This window comes from Eschrichtius robustus, chromosome 15 (genome assembly GCF_028021215.1).
Source record: "Eschrichtius robustus isolate mEscRob2 chromosome 15, mEscRob2.pri, whole genome shotgun sequence".
NCBI classification, from domain to species: Eukaryota; Metazoa; Chordata; class Mammalia; order Artiodactyla; family Eschrichtiidae; genus Eschrichtius; species Eschrichtius robustus.
The window spans coordinates 14,778,745-14,802,390 of NC_090838.1; positions in this window are offsets into that span (position 1 = coordinate 14,778,745).

The following is a 23,646-nucleotide window of genomic DNA, read 5'->3' on the forward strand; positions in this document are numbered from 1 at the left end:
ACATCTCCCTGGGCTGGGTGCTATCGGAAGGGCCCAGGTCTAGAAGGTGAGAGGGAAGGAGGACAGGGAGGAGAGAAAGATCAAGGAGCAGGGACCTGGAACCCGTGCTTTCCTAAATTTCTCTCCGGTTGAGGAGCACTTGCAGTTTGAAAGAAGAAGGGCCTGCCTCATGTTGGCGGGTCTCCTGTCTCGCACTCCACCCAGTATCCGGCAGCCAGCCGGGATTGAGGGGGGAGAGGCAGCGGGAATTCTCTTCTCTGTAGAGTATAACTTGGGAATGGGAAAGAGGGCAGCCCTCTCCTGATGCAGGCAATGCTTCCAGGGCTCAGTCTCCCAATGTTTATTCTTCTTTCTGACCCAACAGAGAAAAAAAAAATCAATTTTAAAATACCAATTAAAAATCCCTTCTCCCAGTGCATATTTGGTTACAGTAGTCTACATCATACTCCCCTCCTTACAGATGTGTAATTGCCCTGAAAGCAGAGTTGTCCAGAAGTGAAATATTAAACAATTCAAACCTAAAATGTTCCAGAGGTAGAGCAAAGAGAGCTGGGCATGTCTAAGTAACATACTACGTAGAACCAGGAAACACACACACACACACACACACACACACAAACACACACCCTCACTGCGTGTAGTGCACTTTTGTGACTGTTAAAACCATAACATCTGGAATGCCATTCTGGAAAACTTCCAGATGTTTTCCATGAGGAACACTTTGTAAAAATTGTTAGCCTTCTAGGCATTTGTGAATTTTGTAAGGAGAGTACACTCCCAGGCCCACATAGGAGCAAATATGGGATTATAAAGTGCTAAATGCTTTTCTCAACTGTATAAGCAATAATGCGCTTTGGGTAAATATTCAGGGAAAATTATTTTTACAGACTAAGCAAATGGATGTGTTCCAATCTGCAATTAGATTTGTATTTCAGAGAAATCAAGGAATGCAGGACAGCTAGTCTTAGGGCAGCTTGCCTGGGAGCCAAAGCCCCTAACCTGGGCAACATCACACATCCTGGTCATTAATTTCCTCGTCTGTAGTTATTCCAATACTGGAAGAGGCTAACGTAGTTTCATAGCTTGTTATATTTATCTTCCTTCCTGAGGATTTTTATATTGCATTTTATAAATCCAGCTTCAATTTATGTGCAAGCCCTGTAATCATTAGCATTATGTTAAAGAAGAAAGAAAGAAAGAAAAAGAGAGAGAGAGAGGGAGAGAGAGAGGGAGAGAGAGGGAGGGAAGGAGGGAGGGAGTGGGGAGGGAGGGAGGGAAGGAAGGAAGGAAGGAAGGAAGGAAGGAAGGAAGGAAGGGAGGGAGGGAGGAAGGAAGGAAGGAAGGAAGGAAGGAAGGAAGGAAGGAAGGAAGGAAGGAAGGAAGGAAGGAAAAGCTTGGGAAGAAAAAAGACCACTCCAACAACAATGCCTGGGAAGCCCTTGGAAGAATTGCTAGTTTTTAAGATGCATAATATATAAACATCTTAAAGGAATACCCAGAGTCTCTTTTGAAATCAGAAATTATGTGAAGCAAGGAAAGAATCATAAAAGCTTATTGATTTCCCGAACCCACTGAGTAAAAGTATTTTTAAACCATGATTCACATAAGGGATACATTTGACACATCAAGAGAAACTGGAAACCAGGCTCCGTGCAGCCACATCAGATACTGCTCTATGTCGAGTTTGTTTGCCATTACAAAGTGAAAAGAAATTTGCTTTTCCTCCCCTGCTCCCTTTCCCTTGAGGACGGTGATTTTTTATTGATTTTGTCCTTCTTTATATAAAAGTGGAACTTAAAATGTCCATGATAAACTAATCAGAAGTCTTGGCATTTTCATTAGGCCCATCACTGCCCTCCTTGCTATGTGGGGCTTGACCCCCAATCTGGCGAAAGCCAGGGCTCTTGAAGCATCTTTGTTTTGAGGCTCTAAGGCTCTCTACTTCCTTAAAAAAAAAACATCCTTCAACTGGGATCTGCAGGATACTCCCAGGCAAGATCTGGAAAGGCAGAGCACCTGGAGCCTTCTTGGTAAACAGGTGAGATGTCCAACCTGGAGGCCACGCTGGACCCCAAGGAGCCAGGCCCTTAGGCTGCTGAGGGCTGTGGGAACCTTAGCCAGATGACCGGCATCCTGTTCCTGCCTGTCACTTCCTTATCGCTTTCTTCATCTGCACTCAGCATCATCACCCTCATGCCATCTCCACCAGTAGGGCTTTCCTTGGGTAAAAACGAGTCGGTAGTAAAACCGATGTAGAGCCCAGCATGGTGACGGAAGAGAAGTCTGAGACTCTCCCTTTTTTTATTCCCTAGAGCCCTGGTGAGCCAGCGCTGGGATCTCAGTGACTCACTGGGACTCCCTTGTTTCTAAGACCATTGAAACTCAATGAAGAAAGAGACACACTATTCGTCACGTTTGGCTGTGGTGCTCCTGGCCCACCAGCTACACAGACATTTCCTCAGGTGGTTGGTTTCCAAATACCATGCCTAGCACAGGTTTCTCTAAGCTCTTGGTTGTTAAGGCATGAAAAGAACAGAAAGCTAAGGATATCCCAATTCTACCCCAGGGCTGCTTCAAAGACAAAGGGAAAGAAATGGGAACTAGGCAAATGCCCAAGGAATCAGAAAATATCGCAAGGTCAACCCACCTGGTATAAATCAGTGTGCACAGTTCCAGAGGGTCGCATGGAAACCTCACGCTCAGGTGTAATTTGCCCATCCCACAGTATTTTTCCTAGTAGTGCCAAATGCCATAATGCTCTCTGTCAGTGATTTGAAATTATTCTATAAGCCACATATCGGGTACACTATTGTTAATGAAATGCACACAAGATGATGAACAACTTCCTTTTCCTGCTGGAGCCCCAGCTGCAACCAGTGCCTGGATCCTTCGTGCTGTAAATCAGCCCTTTGTACTCCAGGAGGATTCAATGAGCTGCAGGTGTGGGCTTGTGGAAGGCCGCCTGGGATTAGGTAGCAGCATTTGATATGAGATCCCAAACAGCACTAGCAATCTACACGCCACATGCGGCCACGGGCTTTGGAGAAAGCAAAGGAAAAACGCTGATGAAATGTGGCACGGGACCATGGAATGCAATGTCAAACTTTCACATCTGCAGGAAAAGAAAGAGAGTTCCTAATTTTACAGTGATGATGTCATGGAGAATTCATGACAGTGGAAATGATGGGCCAAGGTTTGCAAACTTAACCACTTAGGAGGTTGCTAACCGAATGCTAAGATTTTCAAGGGACAGTACAGGTTTAAATGTGATGCTGATTTGCCTTCTCGGACTGAGACATCCTTGGGGTGTGTGTGTGTGTGTGTGTGTGTGTGTGTGTGTGTGTGTGTGTGTGTGTGTGTGTGTGTGTACACATTTGCACACAAGCTCTGGAGAGAGACAGGGACAGGAAAAGAAGTTGTATTTGAGAGGTTATGCTTTTGCACAGGCATATAAAGCTGATACTTTGCATGCCAAAAGTGTCCTTAAAAACATACCGTCTCTGTGTAATTCAGCATAGAACATTGCTAACTGTCCTCAACAACAGTATGTTTTTTAAAGACTGATTTCAGACACTCTAAAAATTCACCAGCCAAGAAAAACTATCATAATTGTTCACTTTCTCCTCAATGTTAACCACTGAGAAGAGCTTCTTTTTTAAATATTTTTTTTCTTCCTTGGGGCTGAAGAGACACGAAAACAAGTCTGGTTTTGTTATTAGCATACTGATACAATATATATTGAAGAAAACATATCCGTAATTTTTTAAGAGTCTGTTTTTCATTAGCTTATCTTGATAGTTTAAGTTAATCATTATTTTCAACCATATATGATTTAGATATTATGTCATTAATTCATGTACAGTCCATCTGAGTAATGATTGTGGTTTTCTACTTTACAAATTCATCTACTTCACCAAGAAACCAAGAGTCAAATTCCATGCAACATCTGGTTTCCATTGAATGTAATTGCCATTTGCAGAGTTATAATCATGTGTTATTGTAAGGACCACGGTGTCAATCACTTCCCTAATGGGGAAAATTCAATGCCTAAATACCTGCGAGAACAAGAAGCTGACTTCAACAGGTGCATTCAGACACTGGGTTTTAAGCAGAATTCTAGCCTACCCATTTAAATAAATCATTTTAAGGAGAAACAATATTCTTTCCATCCCCCGTAGCAAGGGAAAGCATAATACCCAGGGCCTCAATCTCCCATGCTCAGTTCCAGTACTATATCACATTTAATCTTTTTAAAAAATGTATGAATGTGCCTATATCACACTGATTCTTTATATTGCCTACACTCGTGGGAACCCCCAAAGGCCAGGCAGGATTTTTTCAGACTTTCTGGGGAAGAGGCCATCTTCTGATTCTTCCCGCCTTCCATGAAGTCAGTCATCTCCTTCATAATGAAAATAGGCCAAACTTGAAGTAAAGAAAATATTAAACAGCTCAAAACTACCAAGGTCATTATAGTCCTTTCTACCCCGTGGGGTTTTGCAGGGGATAATCACTTAAGAGTCTGAAAAAAATCATGAAGCACTGTGTTTGAGTGTTCACTAGGTAAGCACTTTATGGCCGAACCACATTCCCCTGACCTCAATCCCTCCTGTGTTTACAAGCCAAAACCTGTTTGAACTGGTAAATGTTTGGCCATTCATTCAGAAAACATTTCCTAAGGCAAAAATAATACACCAGGAATTGCACTGGACATTCAGGATGCAGAGATGAATAAGACAGAATCTGGAGTGGGAGAGCGCCGGCATGATACGTGCAGTAGAAATAAGCTCAGGTGTTTCAGCAGCAGAGAAGGGCCATTTTATCCAGCCTGGTTGAGGAGGACGGATGAGTCCGAAAAGGCCTCCTGGAGGAGGTGACTGCTGAGCTGAGTTTTAATGATGAGTAGGAGTGGAAGGCTTTCTACATGTTCGTCTAAAAGACTTGTCATTTTAGTCCCCTCCAAGGAAATGTTTACGGAAGTAAACTTTTGGATTCATTAGAAATACTGTAAAAGGGTAAATTACAGTTCCTGTCAGTTCATTCATTCACGTATTTATACACAGACTGTTTACCATTCCATTCACTGAACTCATTCTTGTCATCTATGAGGGTCTTAGGACGCATGACAGAAGTAGCAATTCCCCAGAAGCGGCTTTTATTATCTTTGGCATTATCATTACCATAACACCATCTTACGTTTGAGGAACACTCTGCAATCCGCAAAAGGCTTTCACACATATTTTATTTTCTTGTCATAATAAGGTGGAAAGTGCAAGTATTAGATGAGCCCTTTTGCAATTCACAGATCCTAAAAGGTCACAGTGAAGAAAGGCCTAGAATTCAAGTCGGTAACCTCCATCCTAAGACTGACTGACCTAAAACATGCAGCCTCTGGCCTTGGTGAGGAGGGAGGAAGGGAAGCCTTAGCCCCTGGTCCAGAGTTGACGCTCACCGTAACTGAAGGCATGAATATATTTTCAGCTGTTAATTAGAAATGCATATGGAAAAGACTTTTCTCCAGAAAATTTCAAGCAGAGTTAACATTTAGCACTGTTGGCCTTTATCATGCATTTTGTGATCATATTGGTAGCACATTTATTCTCACAATTTTCCTTCTTTTCAAGCAAGTGGTTAAGGGATTCCACATCCCAGGAGCACTTCCAGACTCACGGCTGGTGAGATAACCCAGAAATGGTTGAACGAATGGCTGGATGAGACAGGATGGATTGAATAAGTGGGAAATAAACATGTGGATAATTAATAAGTAGCAATGTCAAAAAAAATAAAATAACCTCCAAAATAGGAAGGTAAGAATTGGAGAGACAGTGTAAGTAAGCAGCCCTGGATCAAGACCTAGGGGCCCTGGCTCACGGGTTGTTTGTTTAGCCTCTAGAAGCCCCCAGTTTTATCATCTACTCAATAGGAACTGCAGCCTCTACACCACCCACCCCATCACTTGTTGAGAGAATCGATAGAAATATCTAGCACAAAGCTGCAAAGCTGTGCAAATCATAAAGCAGTGAGCAAATGCAGGGAAGTTATTATCATCCCTGACAAATTGAGAGATGCTTCCCTTTCCACCCGAGGCTGCCAGAGATCGGTTTATAGTAATAACATCTGTCGGGTTGAGGCCCCATTGAAGATCATTAAGACCCACGGAGGCAGGAATCCGGTTTCTGGGTTCTCTGAAGTGCAGAGGAGGCTGTTTCTCAGAAAACTCCTGTTGCTTTTTTGTTTTTAGTTTTTTTGTTTTTTGTTTTTTTTTAAGAGATGATGATTGAATTCTAAGGGACTTTAAGGCTCCTTCCAAACAGAACCTACGGTTTCCAGAATGCCCAGGCGCTGGCTACAACTCATACAAGCACATACTGGGACAGCGGCAGAGCACGTGGCATTCAGACGAAGATTCCCCCGACATTGTATCCCAAGCCCCTCAGAAGGTAGCATGCACGTCCCCCTGCCTGGGGGAGGGAGGTCCTTTCTCACCCTCAGGATTAGCGGCTAGCTGCCCCTTTGCTGGAATCTGGTTCAAGGAACCAGTCAGTAATTGCTGGGAGATCCATGCTCCCACTCACATACACACGATGGTTTTTGACAGTGGATAATGACACGGATGATGGAAGTCCCCTTGCGTGCACTTTGTCCCAGGAAATTCCTCACTCACAGAGTACAAAAGAGGGCAAAGTGACAATAGTGACATTGGCAGCACCTGCAGAAAAGAATTTCCGCTAGTTGTCAGGACACCTGGGACCAGCGCCAGATTGTGCCAATTATCAGCTGAGGGGGCCTTAAGTAAGTTTCTTGGCTTCTCTTCGCCTCAGTTTACAGATCTATACAATGAGGGCAATAGCTCTTGCTATTCTACTTTATGGGATTGTTGTAATAATTAAATATGTGAGTTATTTAAAAACTCTAAAGTGCTATGTTCCTATGGTCAGTAGGTCAGCTGATGTGTATGTACTACATGCCCTATAACTAAATACTCATTAGTGATAACATACGGCTCCACATTGTAGAATAAGAGCTGCCATTACTGCACATTTGGCATGGTGCCATGTGTTTGCACAGTTCTAAGCTTGTCACAAGTTATAACTGATTTAATTCAACCAACCAACTAATGTAGACACCATTACCATCCCACATGACTCAGGCTCAGATTGCCAAAGTAAAAACTAACACAGCTCACAAGCAGTACCACCAGGATTTGAACCCAGGAACGCCTACTCCAGAGCCTGCGTCCTTAACCACTCTGCTATCCTGCTTCTCATACATGCGTGAAGATACACACCTACATACGTATTTTTAAATTCTTTATTTTGAAACAGACTTAGAAGAGCTGCAAAAATAGTATGAAGAATTCCTGTATATTTTCACCTAGAGTCCCCAAACGTTATCACTTTAGCAGATCTGCTTTATCATTCCCTCCTCTCTCTCTACACACACACTCATATTTGCATATTTCTGAACCCTTTGAGAGTAAGTTGCTGATATGAGGCCCCATCATGTCTAAATACCTCTGTACATTCCCTTTAAACAAGGACATTCTCTTATATAACCACAGTACAATTACTAAAAATCAGAAATTAACATAGATATACTATCAATATTATCTAATCTACAGGTTGTACTCACATTTGGCTAATTATCTCAGTAGTATCCTTTACAGCAACAGTTTTTCGGTGGTTTGTTTTGTTTTTTTCCCCCGGATGCCATCCAGGATCACATGTGCCATGACCTTAACATTTCTGAAGACAAACTGAGTTTGGCCTTTTCTGACATTTTCACCTCATGAGATTCAGATTACGCACTTTTGGCCAGCACACCACAGAAGTGATGATGTGTCCTTCTCAGTGCATCGTATCAGGAAACGTATGATATCTATTTATGCCATTGCTGGTGATGTAAATAAAAACACACATATATTTAAACCATGCTGCTTGTTGACCATGTAACACGCCTCCCCAGCTGCCCAGGGGGCAGCTCCCGAAGGGAGGGGCGGGGCCCGATTGGTGCCTACAGCCTCCACCATGGCTGGCAAGGGCTGGGCACTCAGTCTGTGCTCTCTGGCCGCTCTTTGCTCTGTTTTCTCCTTCTTGACCCAGTCTCTCCTGGTAATCCTTCCACGGTCACTCCCTATAATGACAGCATCAAGGACAAACCCTCCTGTTTCCTCCTTCATTCATTCTATAGCAAGAAAACCTACTCGGTTTTTGGAGCACCTTTTCCACATCAGCCCCTGAACCGGACGCTGGGGAACGTGGAGGTAAACAAAATACAGCCCGACTGTTCTCAGGGAGGCGGCACTGCCCAGGTCAACCCACACAGCAGACAGGCAACGAAACATTCACCCCTCCTCTACTGTCAACCCATTTCCTCTCTCCCACCTTGTTTCTCAGCAACCAGGATCCTGTTCTCTGTGTCACAAACCACCCAGTGTCGTGTCAGAGGCTTCTAGTAAGTTCATGTGTTTCCTTCTTGATTGCACGATTTTGTTATTATTAGCAGTCTCCTAGAAGCAGGACCTCCACCAAAGGAGTGAGTGTCGTGGGAGGAAGTCCAGGAAGGAGGAAGGTTTCTGGGCAGCAGTGTCATTCAGGAGCCCCCGCACCACACCCCACTGGGGGTGTCCCCTGCCCTACCGTATTGTGAAGGGGACCCCTATAAAGAGCTCGGCTCACCATTCACCCCACAGGAGGCAAAAGTCCCAAAGCAGACATCATCCCTGCACTCTCCAAAGAGCAGTTTAACAAGGCAGAGAAAGAGGAAGTGTGATTGACACCATCTTTAGGCCACCAAAAAAGTCTTTGGTTTGTCCCTTTGACCTAATTAGAAAATGCAAAATCAAATCACATTTTCAATTACGGAAAGCCTGGCTCTGTGAGGTGCCCAGCTCAAGGAGATCCAGAAAAAACACAAGGAAAACGTGCCCCTGCCCTCCTGGAGTTTATGGTCCCTACCCCACCCTCCCCAGACAGCAAAGGCCATGGGCATTCGGCGAACTTGTCAGCATGTCATCACCGGCTGATAGGTCCTAATAGCCTTTGACAAGTGCACGTGTTACCGTCCACTCAGCGCCGATGATTAAAGAGAAGCAGCAACACAAACTGCTGCTTTCAAAGAAAGTGGTCTCACTCTTTGGGGACGGGGCCTATGCTGGGCCCCCCGTGGCAGCGCAAACAGACAGGAGGCCGGCCGAGCAGGATGAGAAACATGGGACCTGGAGGTCAAGGGCCTGGACTGCAGTGGCAGCTCTCACACATGCAAGCTGAGGGCCTCAGATTAAATTACTTAACTGAGCTAGCCAACCCGCCTTACCTGTGAAACTGGATTATTAAGAGAACCTACCTCATGATGCTATGAGGACTAAAGGAGATAATTCCCTGAATGTTGTCTAGCTCCGCTGCCAGGCAAATAATAAGTCCTCAAGAACTTGTTAAGATTGCCTAGTCTTTTGGGGGCTGGGGGCTAAGTACAACATGTCTACCCCTACCTCCAGGGTCGGGGGGCAGTTTCTATACAGAAGGGCTTCATGGGGCAATCTTCTGTGAAACTCATACTACTGCCGTGTTCTTACTAAAGCCTAAGAAAATTTGAAATTTTTGTAGCAAAAATGGGGTCAAACCTCTCTGATTCCAAAGATCCCAAAGGAATCATATATATATGAACCCCCTTTACAAGGTGCTACAAATTTCCATCAGATAACTACCCAGGACTGTGCTGGAATTTGTGGGCCCGTTGCCATTAAAAATGAATCCTTTTGTTTGCCTCTGTATTTGAGTTTAAGAAATTTAGGTGAGTTTGTCATTTTTTTTCCCATTTGAAGCATTTAGCACTTTTTTTTTAAGTTAATATTTTGCCTCCTTTTCACTTGTTTCTAGGTAACTTTACTTTCAATCATTAGAGTACTGTCTGGTTTTTGAGTGTTCTTTATATGTTTTAACTTCTATCTATCTAAACTTTTACTTTGATTTTCCATATTCTTTTTTTTTTTTTTTTTGCCCCTCAGCTGTTTAGTTTTACATTGTTGTTTCTCTAAATCTCTTAATATTTGTTTACTTCTCTTTTCGTTTTGTTTTGCCAAAATTTCTTTTTAACTTCTAAATTATTATCTTTAACTTTTTAAGCCTCTTTTATCTCTTGTCTTTGTATAATAATGCTATTTCAAAGTATTCCAACATTTCGTTTCTTATCGTTCTATATTTAAAGCCTTTCCTCCCTCTATTCACTCAACTCTTTAAGCCTTTCATTTCTAAGATTCCTGTTTTTTATCATTTGTCTTGTGGTTTTATCTGCTTGAAACATTTTTATGTGAGCACTGGCCTAGAATGTCAGGCAGAAATCTTCACCTTGTTGGAGGGGTCACGGTCATGGAGTGACATATTCAGGGAGCCATTCAATACCTTTGCTCTGCGTGCCCCTCCACAGCTGTCCCTCTGGAGCCCCTTAATTGGACTCCCATTAATTTCTAAGTCAGTCCCCAAAAGTCATAACCTAAGTAATGTGTGAAACCCTCAAGCTTAAATTCCTTTCTCAAGACAATAGTGATTCTACCCATGCATGCATCACATACAATTCATTCCTCTTAAGTTAGAGAAGGTCATGGCCTAGCCTGGGGTCACCCCTAGCCAACCCTGGGAAATCGCGCAAGCCAGGTGTGCAGTGAGCTACCCGCCGGGCAGGAGGGGTGAGAGGCAAGTAGTTTCAAAATCGTTTTGCCCCTGTCACCAGACCAAGCGCCCCAGTCAGAGGACTCTGGCAGCTCTGCAGAGTCTCTGGCACAGCCTTAATCCCAGAGGAGAATTCACTGGCCTGGAGGAAGGCCATGCTGGCTGAGTTTATAAGTTTGTCTCTGTCTCAAAATAAAAGCACCAATTCCAGTATGGAGTGAAACTAGGCAGGACAGGATAAGCCTTGTTCTAAGTCACTGCTTGGAGCATCCAAATGATTGATCTTAGTAGCCAACGCAACTGAAATAATCATTTTAATCTAAACAATACTTTAACCCTTTCAATGCCCTTTCACAGTCCCTATTTCATGTGATACCCATCTGTAAGCAATGAGGAATGGACTCAAATGATCCATTAATAGACCCAGGGACTCACAGTAAGTGGCAGACCCAGAACTGGAGCCGAGGTCCCCTGCCCTTTCTCAGCATCCTTCCTTCCTGTATCAGGGGACCTCTTCATGTTAATCCACAGCAAGAACCCCACGCCAACAGGGAGAATGTGTCTGCGGGCACAGTGTTACCTCAGGGGCCACAGCCCACCTGCTGACTGGGTCCTGAAATTATTTTCTATCTTACGGAGAGATTGGGGCGGGGGGTGTGGACACAGTCACTTAAATCCATTCTCAAGGGCAAATGACTAATGGCAGATTCCTTCTGGAGAGCAAAACTGACAAGGGCAAGGGAGAATAAGGGGACTGGACACCAGGGTGATGCGGAGCTATCTTGAGAAGAAGCAGCGAGCTGGGAATATGGAAGCCAAACAATGGCCCTCCCCTCTCCCCAAAACCCCGCCAAGTTCTGCCCCATCAGATTCTGCCTCCAGTTAATCATGCTGAGCCACAGCTTTTATATGTTGGTGTTAAAAAGTTGCCACGGAGGTCCTAATTTTCCAAACTGGGCCTTTAAACAATATATCTGTGTCCAGTATCTGGGACAAAAATTAGCCTCAGGGCTCCAGGTCACTGAACATGTATAACACTGATTGAAACATTTTGTGGAACAAACAAATTAACTTCCTGAATGAAAAATAGGACCTTGCCTATTATAGAAGAGTAAATCCCAAATGTGAAATTTATCTCTAATAGCCTATCAGGAAAAATATCTGAACCCAATACCCCTTTGCCTATTGAATAACACTAATCCCAGGCAATCACTCTTCAGGAACTCTGCCTGTCTCTAGTTTGACTCAAGCTTGTTAAAACGAACCCATTTTTCTTCTACGAGAGATGTAATCAGTGGTAAGGAAACTAGAACACTTTGGTGATCCTGCTAATCAATCTATGTTCCACAAATGAAAACACTCCCCAATTGGTAATTAGTTTTCGATGATGAAGTAATTAAATATTTCACTCTGAATTCCCTCTGCCCTGCATCTGGGGCTTTGTAAATGTTGCATTTTCCAAGTCCCTGTGTGTGCAATCTTGTTTTATTTATGGCTGGGCCTTTACAAGCTTTCTGAAACTGTCTAAACCACACAAAGGCGAGGGGAAACCTGACAGTTAAGTGTTGAACTTGATTATTACGGTCAGCCAGGCCAGGTAAAGCAGGGACACCTGGACCACACTTCGCCCAGACTTATCAAGAAAACATGATTACATAGTTCAGGAGAGTTTTAGGAGTTCAAGATAGAAAAGTGGAAACCGGGACTTCCTGGTGGCACAGTGGTTAAGAATCCGCCTGCCAATTCAGGGGACACGGGTTCGATCCCTGGTCTAGGAAGATCCCACATGCCGAGGAACAACTAAGCCCGTGTGCCACAACGACTGAGCCTGCGCTCTAGAGCCCGTGAAACACAACTACTGAGCCCATGTGCCACAGCTACTGAAGCCCACATGCCTAGAGCCCGTGCTCCGCAACAAGAGAAGCCACCACAATGAGAAGCCCACGCACGACATCCAAGAGTAGCCCCCGCTCGCCTCAACTAGAGAAAGCCTGCACGCAGCAACGAAGACCCAACGCAGCCAAAAATAAGTAAATAAATAAATAAAATTTAAAAGAATAAAGTGGAAGCCAAATGTTTTCTTGTCTAATCTTGGTGAGGCGCTCTGGGGAAATGAGAGGTGACCTGACTCTTCTAAACAGATGTCTGTCTTGGTTTGATCCCATAATAATGGCTCTTCTCCTGGTATTCTATCACTGAAATGCAGCATCCATATCTAATGGAGGAATGGAAAATGCCAATGCTGTATTGATTCAAAAATGCACTTTTAGTTGCCTGACCAAGATGGAGTAAGACTTGTTACCAAAATCCATTTCTTAAAATTGAACACTGTAAATATACATGTCAGAAGTTTTTGTTAAGAAATCTTTCATCCTTCTCTTCACATGCATGGTCAACCAGTTATTATAAGGAGGTGTGAAAGACTCCAGAATGAGCAGTGCTCCCCTCACCATCCTCAAGGCCAGAGGCACTGGTTACATGAAATTCCTGGTCCTGTCTCAAATTCACTCCCCTCCCATTTACCTCTGGAAAATTGCTGTTAGCAAAAGGTAATCATGTGCATTTTTAAGATCCCCCTCATGGTTCAAACTCTTCAAGTTTTATCATTTTAAAATAGCGGCCACAATTTCCTGCCGCTAAAGAATTCTTAGCTCAGCAGGGTGGGAAGAAGGATGGACAGCCCAAATGGATGTGCTCTTTCAGAAGTTCAGGGAGACTTTAAGTAATGTGCTTTGTCCCAGGGGAAATTCTAACTAATCAGGCATAGAATAGAACAAAATGAGAATGGGCAATGAGCAGCACATCTCCATAAAGAACAAGTCAGTAGCAAGATTTAGTGGAAAGAATCCTAGACTAGATATCAGAAGGCCTGGATTTTAATACTGGATCTAGCACCCAATTGCCATATACCCTGACATCTCCAAGGGGACTGGGTTGATGTTTCCCAGGTCCTTCCCACACTGAGAAGCTGTATTTTCAGGAAAGCTTAGCTATTCCTGCTCTTGCAAGGAATCACTAGCAGTATTCACCACCCAAGTCCCCTGTCAGGCTACAGTTTAAAAAGTCCATTGAAATTCTTCCCCTCAATAAAAGGGTGACCTAGTATGGGTCCCTTGACCCATCAGAACCAGTTTCTTCATCTGCAAGTAAGATGGGAGAGCTTCATGACATTTTCTTAGGATCAGTGAGATAGAGGATGTGCAACCACTCTACACACAGTAAAGGCCAATATAAATACTTGTCTATTTTTTTTCTATCTTATCAAATGTAATTGTCAGGAAACCCACTGTCTACCAGGCTAACCACCTCTCCAGCCAGTGAGCCTGTGTCAATGCGAGGAGACTGGATGAACCCCAAGACCTGATTTGGGGTGACCTTGTGTGCCATGTGAAGTTAAGTATGGTTTCTAAATGATGTGAGAAAACACAGACCACGATGTCTCTCATTTGTGGGTATTCATTCAACTTCTGAAAATGAGACCAGCACCTCTGGAATCAAGGTTCGGAAAACTGCACTTAACCCATGCTTCCATCTGCAAAGGAAAGTGGAGATCTGCAGGATTTAAAAATTTTTTAAACAATTCACGATGAAGTTCTATTGCATGATTTTCAAAGTCTCTGAAAATTTTCTTCAAAGTCTTGGATTACATCAAACATCCTTGAAATCTTTGCTTTGTTTTGCATACATTTACAAAAGCAGCGGTAGAAACCTTGCTGCTGTCACCAGATGTAATCACTATCCCTAACAGATTTTAGGCGCATAAAATGCTCGCATACTCCCAAAAAGAAAAGAGAGAGCAGCACTATCCACAAAACAGAAAGGCATCTTAAGCTCACAGGTGAAAAGTGCACGAGTGACAGTAGCAGTATTAGTAGCGGCAGCAGGACAAATAACAGCTGCCATTTATTGAATGAACGCCTACTTGTTACCAGGTGCTGGACCAAGCATAAACATATATAAATTATCTTATTCAATCCTCACAGCTCTATGAAGTTGGCACTATTATTCACCTTTCACAGATGAGGCACCAAAACCTAAGCAGTCAAGTAGTTTGCCTAAAGTGACAGGGCTACTAACGAGTGGCAACACCTGGATTTGAACTTGCACCAGTCTGACTCCAAAGCCAATCCTCTGAATTGTGATACTCATCTACCTTCATACAAACCCATAAAAGCCTGTGCTCCAAAATCTGCAGCTTGGTTATTAGCAGGCTTTGTAATCATGCCTTTGCACCATAAAAAATCATCCACCTTCAGGGGAACGTTTCTTCTTGTTCGCCTTGGTTACACAGAAGCAAAGAGGATGTCCAAGCTCCAAAAACACAGTTGGCTTCACACACATTCTGTTATGTTTGTCACCTCCCCAATCCTGCTGATGCTTGGAGCTGAGGTCTGCTACTTGGTAAGAGTCCTGGCAATTGGGCTTCCCCTCCTGGGTGGTGTCTTAGTTCAGGCTGCTATAACAAAATTACCATAGCCTGGGCGGCTTAAACACTAGATATTTATTTCTCACAGTTCTGCAAGACTGGGAAGTCCAAGATCAGTGTGCTGGCAGATCCACTATCTGGTGAAGTTCCACCTCCTAGTTCGCAGATGGCCATCTCCTCCTTGTATCCCCACACGGTGGAGAGCAGAGAGACAGAAAGCAAGTTCTCTGTGTCTTTTTATATGGGCACTAATCCCATTCATGAGGGCTCCATCCTCATTACCTAATTACCTCCCAAAGGCCCCACCTCCTAATACCGTCACAGTAGAGGTTAGGATATCAAACTATGAAGGGGATAGGGCACAAACATTCAGTCCATAGCAGGTGGCACTGGTGCACTTCACCTGGAGTGGTGTATTTTTGATGGGAATAAAAATCATGGCCAGCGGATGGGTGGGCATGGGTTTCCCACACCTGCAGGAGGTGCTAGTAACCACCTCTGCTACATGGAGAGGATCTCCATCATCAGCACAGCCACTCTCTCCTATTCATCACCCACTGAATACGCAGTCAGCTCCCAGTCTCTTAGCTTCCGACAACATAGGGATAAGTTGGGTATTACATAATGACAAACATTATGTAATAGCCATTCCAAATGTAAAGTACATACTGTGTTCCCTACTGTGGTGGCTGCTATACTGGGAGGACTGTAGTAGCACCTGCCTCTGATCTTCCTACTGAATCATGTCAATTAACCTAAACAGTGCCTCTCAGTTACAATCTATCAGCAGTGAAATTCTTTGTTTTATGTACACGTGTAAAAAAAAAATTAGTTTCCTGTCAATTTAGTTTTCTCTAACATATCACAACTTTGTCTACTAACCTAAGACACTGATGAATGATGATAATGATCTGATACTAAGAATCCCTAAATAGAAAATGATAGATAGATAGATAAATAAATAGATAGATAGATAGATGGATAGACAGATAAATAGATGGAATAGATAGAAATTACCACAGTCTGATTCCTGGTGGAATTTCATAATAAACTATTGTGTGCTTTTGGATTTAAAAAAATAATATTTATTTCTAAAATCAAATAATATTGAATATAATATCATTAAACCAATTCATTAATATTATTCACTTTATTAATTTGTTATATATATTTATACCTTCTGGATATGAGTTTTTCAAGACTTTTCTCATATATGAGTACTATGTATATTTTGAAATCATTTTGGAATTTTAGTTGTTAAATCAAATAAAATTAATATTAAAACATTTCTACTTTGCTATCATATGCTTAATTTTCAGTGTTTTTGTTCAACTTAATTTAATAAGGCAGATGGTTTTCTGAAACTATAAAATCCTACAGTTGGGCTTCCCTGGTGGCACAGTGGTTGGGAGTCCACCTGCCAATGCAGGGGACACGGGTTCAAGCCCTACTCCAGGAGGATCCCACATGCCGCGGAGCAACTAGGCCCTGTGCACCACAACTGTTGAGCCTGTGCTCTGGAGCCCATGAGCCACAACTACTGAGACTGTGTGCCACAACTGCTGAGGCCCGCATGCCTAGAGCCCGTGCTCCACAACGGGAGAGGCCACTGCAATGAGAAGCCTGCGCTCGCCACAACTGGAGAAAAGCCTGCGCACAGCAACGGAGACCCAATGCAGCCAAAAAAAAAATCCTACAGTCCCCTTAAATACTTCATCTATAAATAGATATTCATATGCTTACCATAAAGGGCCACTCTTTGATTTAAGCTAGGAAATTAGAAGATTTATACATGATAAGCAGAGTAGTCTAAATATGTCACCAATTTGGCAATATACTGAAGAATATCTTAAATTAGATTTGTCTATCCCCCAAATTCTTCTTTTCCTCAGCCTAAATGTCTCCTTTGCTTGGAAACTATACTAAATGGAGCAATGATGTCAACAAAAGAAGATGACCGACATTACTCCAAAACACCTCTCTTATGAAGAAAAAGATTTGAACATGCTCATGCAACCATAAGCTCAAAATAAAGAATCAAAATTCTTGCATAAACCTGGTCATAGCAGCATCAGTTCAGCTTAAGAATTTAGTTACAAGGTCAGTAGGTCGGGGCAAAATGCCTCACTCAATTGTAGAATTGGCCATTCTGCCAGTCGAAGAGAAGATTATCAGCGCTGTGTTCGGGGCAATAAAGCCAAGAAACAGGACAGGTTCTGCTTTACAACAATACTATTAATAGATATTCAACAGCATGTCAAGTAACCCAGACACTATCTAGATCATTAAATTTTTAAATGTTTTCACTTTAGGTTCATGAATCTACAGATGTTAGTAACTACACTCAGTTAATGACACTACTTAGTATCACAGGAAGAAATAGTTGGGAAAATTACCATTTGTTCTGCAAAAAAGTACCAAAATAAATTATCCGAGGTAAAATAACATAATTCAAGTGATAAAGTCTATACTTTGTAAGTTTGTAACAAGTATGAAATTAAAGAAATACACTGTTAGTTTGTGATCTGCAGTGGTGTTGCCACAAGGATAGGACAACAGAACAACAGGCTTTACAACTTCCTCAACATCATGGGATTCAGATAACGGTTTACTCCCACAGAGGTTTCCTTTACAAACATCTGAATTTCACATTAAATCATGTTATCAGGATGGTGATACTAATAAAACCCACACACTGCAGTTTCTATGAAGAAACTGGATGAGAATACAACTCTATGTTATTTTAAAGAAAATTATCTTGGCTCTCTAAAGGAAGAATTTTAAAGAGGTTATGATCTAATCAAAAAATACCTGAAAAATTTGGGGGTAAGGGGGAGAGGAATAAGTTCCATTTTGCAGATCTGCATTAAGATAATTATTAGCTTCAGAAAGTTACTCAATTAACTTGAATTAACAATCTAAAATTGCAAGGTCCCCATGAAAATACACTAATGTGCACTTGAAATGTTTATGGATTCAAAGCAAAAATTCAACTTTGGAAAACTGAAGTTAAAAATGGTTCAGTGATAATGTTTAATTAATATTTTAGTTTGAATATGAAAGACTAAAAATCACTATGACTAGAGTAACATTTGTGAAAATCATCATTTTGATATAATGTATATGAAATGTTCAACTGGATTTGAAATCCAACTACATTACCATAAGAAATTTCAACATTTCATCTATCATTGAAAAAAGCAAAGGGAAATCTGTTAGATTTAAAAATTGGATCATACCCTTGATGTGTAATTTAACTTTTTCTTTTTTTGAATTTTTGAATTTTATTTATTTTTATACAGCAGGTTCTTATTAGGATGAATTGGCAGATTGGGATTGACATACATACACTAATATGTATAAAATAGATATCTAATAATTTAACTTTTAAAGAGACTGAATCATCTGTATTACAGTTAAGGGAAAGAAAGGGTTTCTATCCACTGGAGGACAGTAAATTGAGATGTAAGGTCTTTTGCCATTTGCTATAACACCACGCAAGTGTTATTTCTTTAAGAATTTGTGTGAACATCATTTATATTAAAGAATGACTATTAAGAATTTGAAAGGATCACAATAAAAAGCATTGTTGACGCCATTTCAAGCATAAAAACTTGTGTGCAGCCATTTCAAGCATAAAAATATTTTTTAAAAATTATATTCAAAGAAGTGAACTAAAAATTAATAAAAATATATTTGTTATCTTTTCCCTAATGACTCTGTCGACTGAAAAAATGCACAACATGAGAGTTGTGAGTTAAGTTTTATTTGGGGCAAAATGAGGACTACAGCCCAGGAGACAGCATTTCAGATAGCTATGAGAAATTATTCCAAAGAGGCAAGAGTATACATGTGATTTTGGTGAAGGGGGACTACATACAATCAGGCACATATTTTTTGCAGAAGGTTGCTGCTAGTCACGAGGAGCAGACGTCACCATGAAGGTGCTTTTTCTAGATACGAGGAGATGCAAAAATTGGGCTCATAAAATCTTCTGAAAATACCTAACTATCTGAAGACCTGTTCTGCCAGTTTTTCCCAGAGCGCCTCATTCCTGATCTCCACCCTGAACTCCTTTTAGCGAGTGTTGAAGGTCAGCAGCTGCAGCAGCTTGTGATTTAATCCTTGTAGAGGTAAACTGTAAGTACCAATGGCAAGTGCCAATTTGTAGGTGACAATTTACATATTAATTTTTTTGCCATAGTCATATAATGCAATAAATGTTTTCGCCAAGCCCTTTATAGATGCTTCCAAATTCTGAGTTATTCTGTACACACATTTTCATTTCCTAAGTGTTCCATACTGTGATGGTCAATTTTATGTGTCAACTTGACTATGCCTGGGATGCCATCCATTATTTCTGGCAGTGTCTGTAAAAATGTTTCTGGATGAGATTAGCATTTGAATCAGTGGGTGCAGTAAAGTACTGTCCTCCTCGGTGTTGGTGGTCACCACTCAATCCATTAAGGACTTGAATAGAACAAGAACCAAAAGAAGAGGAAGGGAGGATCTGTTTCCTTACTGCCTGAGTGCTGAGCTAGGACATCAGTTTCTCCTGCCCTTAAACTGGTTAAAGCTCCTCTGGTTTTCAAGCCATCGATCTGGGACTGGAATTACAGCACCGGCTATCCTGGGTCTCCAGCTTGCAGATGACAGATCATGGGACTTCTCAGCCTCCATAATCACACGAGCCAATTCCTCATAATAAATCTTTTGTAAATATTATTGGTTATGTGTATTAGAACCCTGATACAAAAATATATATATTTAAAATATATATTTTAATATATATATTAAAAATATATGCGAAGCACTGATTTCATCCAAAATTCTTGTTTTGTAGGTGGGAAAAAAGAACATCCAAAGAGGTTTTGTTTCACCAACTAATTACTGTTAAAACTAAAATCCGAATACAGAACTCTCTACTCTCCATCCAGCCAGCATTGCTCTGATGGGTGCATCAGGTAGTAAAGCAGCGTTTGTGTTCAACAAACATGAATGCTTTTCTTCATCCTCCCAAGTCAGTCATACATCCTCTTCCTCCAAGTCTCTGGTCGTGCTACACACCCAAACACCCTCCGGTTCCCGTGTCCATTTACTGGAGTCTTTCTCATCCTTCAAAGAACCGCTTAGAACACCACTTCCCTAACCATGCTGAGCCCCACGGGTCTCTCCATACGAGTTTTTTGGGTGCCTACTGTCTCAGTCACTCACACCCACATCGTGTTCTTTTCCTCATAACACAATGATTAAATCAGTCCACCCATCTACTCCAATCCTATAACTAGGTTGAGTCAAGGACCGCTTCTAAACTTTCTGTGAATCCTTAGTGTCTCTAAAAAATGCCTTATAAGCGCTCAGCAAATGATGAGCTAGTTAATTGATTACAGACTTCGAATACTTTCCATGAAGACCTAGTGTGCTAGATCGGCAGCCAGAGGGAGCTGCAACACCCAAGCAGGATCATCTATCCAACATCTCATTCTAGAGCTGAGAACCTGGGGGGTCATGTGACCAGAGGTGGGTCACATGACCAGAGGTGGGCCATGTGAACAGAAAGTGGTAGCCCTGAGACCAAGCTAGGTGTGACTGACCGCACACAAAGCCCATACTGCTCTGTCTTAATTTTTTAAAGTTCATTGCAAACATGCTTACTTCACAACCAAAAGAAAAGTAATATTATGAAGGCTCCACAATTCCAACCTTTTTCTTTAATGATCTCAGTAACAACTCTAAAATAATTCTTAAAAATTGCATCACCCAGCTTTGAATGGAGATGGCCTCATATTTAATAAGCTGTTATACATGTGTTTAAAAAGGATCTTAAATTTGACATCTCTTTTCAGGCTTCATTCAATTCAGCAAGTCTTTTCTAAATCCCTACTGTGTGACACTGTGTGAGGTGCTGGTATCTGTGCTAAACGCTAATAAAGCCCAAACTTGAATGAATGCTCACTATATTTAGAAATATAGAAGGTGTGGGTTCAAACACTGACTTCACCACATATTAGCTATGTGATCTTGAATAAGGTACTATGCCTATCTGTGCCTCAGTTTCCACATTTGTAAAACACAGATAAAAATGATCCCTACCTTGTGTGGTTGTTAGCAGAGTTAAATAAGACAATGCTTGTTATACAGAAGTACTTGTAAATGCTCAAAAAATATTGTTACTCCCTCTTTCTCCTGGGCTAACAGTTTAACTTTTGGTTATTGGGTCATGAATGAACAAAAGGCAAAGATCCCAAGCACCTGCTGCAGGAACTGATCTCCTAAAAACCATATCCCGAGGCTTCTTTGTCTTCTTTGTAAAACTGCAAGCCTGGAAGGACTGAGGACTTTAGCCAGAAAAGCCATAAGGCTAGAGGCACTGAGAAACACCAGAGTCTCACAGCTGGTTATGACTGTATGGCACTCTGTGATTTAAAATCTTAGGAAAGGGGTGATCTGGGATCCAGTGGTGCCCCCCAGAGCACTCCACAGGATGGACACGGCAGAGAAGAAAGCAATGCCACACAGGATCCAGCCTGGAGTGAAACACTCCCTTTACTCTCCAGCACAATGACTTTCTAATATGACAGACAGATTAATATTATTCACTTTGGCAAATCCACAGCCCTCCAACCTCTCAAGGGTAGAGAAGGGACGTGTTGATTTGGAGCATCTCCAAAAATAATTTCACACGAGAAATATTTCTCTTGGATGGTCCCTGCAGAGGAAGTATGTTAAATTAGACACCGTGGCGTGGAGGGATCGTGTAACGGCACTGATGCTTTCGTTGGTTGAAAGGTTAGCAGGCCATGTCCTGAGACGTGGACTTGTTCAGGATACCAGAGTGAGAGGTCATGAAATTTCATCGTGGAGAGACTATGCCTTGAGTAGGAAGATCAAAAGCAGTGACAGACCACACCAACCTGGATGGGAAGCAAGACTTAAGTGGCAAAAAACTTCACCCACACGCCTTATGGAGGGGGGGTACAGAGAGAGCTTCTGTGTGTCTTTAAAAAGAGAAGCTTCAAGGGGGGCGGAGTCAAGACGGCATACTAAGAGGACGTGGAATTCGTATCTCCTCACAACTAGGGCACCTGCCAGGCACTGGTGGGGGACCACGGACACCTAAGGGGATGGGAGGAACCCAGAGCGACCAGTGATCTCTCCCTTTGGCTTGTTCCCCACCTTCTTTTTTTTTTTTTTTTCCTTTTTCTGTTGGGGTTTTATTTTACCTTGTTGCAGTTGTTTCAATTATAGTCTTATTTTTCCTAATATATTTTTTATCTTTCTAATTTTATTTTGTCTTTTATTCTTTGATATTGTACTGCTCCTTTTTTTCTTTCTTTCTTCCTTTTTTTTTTTTTTTTTTTTAACCACACCACAAAGCTTGCAGGGTCTTGACTCCCAGGCCGGAGGTTGGGCCCGAGCTCCTGTCATGGGAGCTCTGAGTCCAAACCGCTGGATTGACAGAGAACCTCAGACTCCAGGGAATATCAATCCAAGTGAGGCCTCCAGGAGGTCCTCATCTCAGCAACAAGACCCAGCTCTATCCAACTGCCTGCAAACTCCAGTGCTGGACATTTCAGGCCAAACAAGCAGTAAGACAAGAATACAGCACAACCCATCAAAATAAAACAAATGAAATGACAAAAAATTATGTTACAGACGAAGGAGCAAGGTAAAAACCTACAAGACCAAATAAATGAAGGTGAAATAGGCAACCTACCTGAAAAAGAATTCAGAGTAATGATAGTAAACATGATCCAAAATCTTGGAAACAAAATGGAGAAAATACAAGAAACATTTAACAAGGATCTAGAAGAACTAAAGAGCAAACAAACAGTGATGAACAACACAATTACTGAAATTAAAAATATTCTAGAAGGAATCAGTAACAGAATAACTGAGGCAGAAGAACGGATAAGTGAGCTGGAAGATAAAATGGTGGAAATAACTACCAGGGAGCAGAATAAAGAAAAAAGAATGAAAAGAGTTGAGGACAGTCTCAGAGACCGCTGGGATAACATTAAACACACCAATATTCGAATTACAGGGGTCCCAGAAGAAGAAGAGAAAAAGAAAGGGTCTGAGAAAATATTTGAAGAGATTATAGTTGAAAACTTCCCTAACATGGGAAAGAAAACAGTCAATCAAGTCCAGGAAACACAGAGAGCACCATACAGGATAAACCCAAAGAGAAACACGCCGAGACCCATATTAATCAAACTATCAAAAATTAAATACAAAGAAAAAGTATTAAAAGCAGCAAGGGAAAAGCAACAAATAACATACAAGGGAATCCCCATAAGGTTAACAGCTGATTTTTCAGCAGAAACTCTGCAAGCCAGAAGGGAGTGGCAGGACATATTTAAAGGGATGAAAGGGAAAAACCTACAACCAAGATTACTCTACCCAGCAAGGATCTCATTCAGATTCCATGGAGAAATTAAAACCTTTACAGATAAGCAAAAGATAAGAGAATTCAGCACCAACAAACCAGCTTTACAACAAATGCTAAAGGAACTTCTCTAGGCAGGAAACACAAGAGAAGAAAAGGACCTA